Genomic DNA, 3,206 nt, shown 5'->3' with positions numbered 1-3,206 from the left:
TAGAGAGAGAGAGAGAGAGAGAGAGAGAGAAAGAGAGAGAAAGAGATACAGAGATATCAAGAGTAAAATAGAGCGGCGACAGTGATGTAGTGGTTAAGTGTGTGCCGTCACAGGAGACTCGAGTTTGATCACAGTGCGTAGTGTGTGTTTGGGGAGAGTCGGTTAGGGGTGGGGGGGGGTCACTTTATTTGCGTATCTCGGTCTTTTAGCACTGACGTTGTATCCCTCTCAGTTTGGGTTGACCTGGCAGATAAGATCGAAGCCCGCCTCCAAAATGTTCTCAATAATATCGATGGGGGTGTTCCTATCTTAGAAAAATAGCTTACTTACCCTTACTCTTCCTCTTACTTAGTTGGTGAATAGGAATCATTGCAGGCGATACAATGCTCCTCCCTCCTCTCCATGATCTATGAAAGGGTCTGCTTGCGGATCGTGCCAGTTATCAGCTGGTTGGATATTCTTCTGGCTTTTCCAGGCAGTTTGCTGTCCCTCCCCGATCCTCTTCAGACATCAGCTTCCCTCAGTCATCGTATGTGATGTGGTGCCTTCATCCTCTCTCTGGTAGTTGCTGTTATGACTGTTGGTGGGTTTAATTGCATGGTGCCGCCAATCTCAGTCTGGCCAGCTAGCTTATCAGCACGTTATTGCCACGAACTCCTGCAGGAGTCCGCTGCTTCGTATTGGCTATGGCCAGTCTGCATACATCATTATTATGCTGCTTCCCTTTTCTCTCAAGAAAGCAACTATTAACTGACATCGTTTGCCATGTTGCTTCTCACGTATTAACTGACATAATACGCCAAGTTTGTTTCCACGCAAAGGGACCTGTAATGATATTATTATGTTTTCTGCATTGTTAATGTTCATGTTACATTGTTCACATTTTCCATATATGCTTTCTTACTCTTGTATAAAAACCCAAAAAGACGTATTTTAGAGATATTACACCCATTAAATTTGAAATTGAAATGGCATAATATCGTGCTTTTCTTTCTTTCTTTTGATTTCTTTTGCTACTTTAACACTGTAAGCAGTTACCGCAGGCAAGGGTGAAATAAGGAAGAGGAGGAGAAGAAGGAAGATGAAGAAGAGGATGAAGAGCAGGAGGAGGAAGAACAGGAAGAGGAGGAGTTGAGAGAAGAGGAGAAGGAGTCGGAAGAAGAGGAGGATTAGTTGGAAGAAAAGGGGAGGAAGGAGAGTTGCAACAAGAGGAGGAGGACGATGAGGCGGAGCGGGCTGTGAAGTAAAATGAGGAGGAGGAGGAGGGGTTGAAAGTGAACAACGTTCTTACAAAGTTTTGTTTTGCTTTTGTCTTTAAGACCGGTTTGGGCAAAAAGATTGTTTTTTTCCTTTATTATTCTGAATATCTTGGAAGAATTAAGCGATTCCGAATATCTGGGACGGATTTAGCGATTCTAAATATCTTGGAAGAATTAAGCGATTCCGAATATCTGGGACGGATTTAGCGATTCTAAATATCTTGGAAGAATTAAGCGATTCCGAATATCTGGGACGGATTTAGCGATTCTGAATATCTTGGAAGAATTAAGCGATTCCGAATATCTGGGACGGATTTAGCGATTCTAAATATCTTGGAAGAATTAAGCGATTCCGAATATCTGGGACGGATTTAGCGATTCTGAATATCTTGGAAGAATTAAGCGATTCCGAATATCTGGGACGGATTTAGCGATTCTAAATATCTGGGACGGATTGAGCGATTCCAAATATCGAACCAAAGTAAGGGGAAATTAAAAGAATTCGTATGAAATACCCAATCTTTCATGCGCGAGACTTCAACTGATATTTTAGACTGTATTTATTATCATGCCACTTAAGTGAATTTCAAGAAATAAAATTTTAGATCTATGTCTTTCGGTTAGGCTGGGAAATATTCATTTTCGTTTTCAAGACGCAGAGTTTTTTGTTTTTAAAAAATGTATTATCAACTCACCGCAATCACATGTATTATTAGATTTCAGTCAACTATAGAAGTAGTGAAAAAAGACCAACTCATCTGAAGTTCAATTTAACCATTTGGACATGGTCAGAAGAAGAGGTGCTTGGACCCAAGAAAAAGAACAACTTGCCCGAAGACTACCCCACGCGATTTCAACAGAAGCGAAATCAACTGCATTTGCTTGTGGCCTGAACTTGGCGTGGTACCATAGATTGCCTATGCCTGTTCTAATTCTTTCTAAATATAATCCATTCGATCTCTAAGTTGTTTTTAGTGAGAGTTTTACTACACCTGCAACACAATTAATTAGGTCATATAAGTATGGGAGATTTGAGGTGTTACAGGAGAGTGTCTTACCATACACAAAAAAGGAGGAGAGATAAGGACGATAGACATTTGATAGGAAAGAAGGAGCAAACCACACCAGAGCATCCGCCAACCTCTTTCAATCTCTAAGTTTATTGTTTTCTCTGTTGCCTTCCTAATGTCTATAGATCACAACCTGTGGGCGGTTGGCTTTTGTTGTGGTGTGGTCTGTCTATCTTTTATGTCAAACATCTATCGTCCATTCCCTCGTCCTTATCTCTGTTCACTTTCTAGTAAAAACCTATAATCTCCTGCTCTCTATCTCATGACCTGATGATGTCGCAAGGGCCGTAAAACACTGACTAAAACTAACCGGATCACCACCGCGGGTGGGTAGGAGGAATATAAAATTGACAAGTTATTTACATGCACTGTGCCTAAAATTAGTAGTAGGTTGGGGTTTTTTTCATACTACGGTTTCCCAATCTAAAGAAATAATTTGACAAAATCCACATCTGTACTTTGTTTTTCTATTTTTTAAGCAATAAAAATTACATTAGCCAGGTCTCGTCTTGGTACTCTTGTTATACAAATGAAGCAGTTTGTTTTCTCTAGTTTTTAATCTTTCTTTTAAAAAAATCATTTCTGGGTTTAGTACATTAGAAATGTTGCCTACTATTATACAAGCGTCTTATAGAATGCTCTATTGGTTTTACTTTTGAGGCCCTCTAAAATAATTTTCTAATTAGCTGAATTTGCAACATAATACATAAATAGGATTACAACTTCACTAAGCATGTTGTATGTTTGTTTGCGTGTGTAAGTATGTATGTGTGTATGTATGTGTATGTGTGTGTATGTATGTGTTTGCATGTGTGCATGTGAGAGAGAGAGAGAGAGAGAGAGAGAGAGAGAGTGTGTGTGTGTGTGTGTGTGTGTA

Source organism: Aplysia californica, unplaced genomic scaffold (genome assembly GCF_000002075.1).
Source record: "Aplysia californica isolate F4 #8 unplaced genomic scaffold, AplCal3.0 scaffold00403, whole genome shotgun sequence".
In the NCBI taxonomy this organism is placed as follows: Eukaryota; Metazoa; Mollusca; class Gastropoda; order Aplysiida; family Aplysiidae; genus Aplysia; species Aplysia californica.
Note: the sequence above shows the minus strand (reverse complement) of the source record.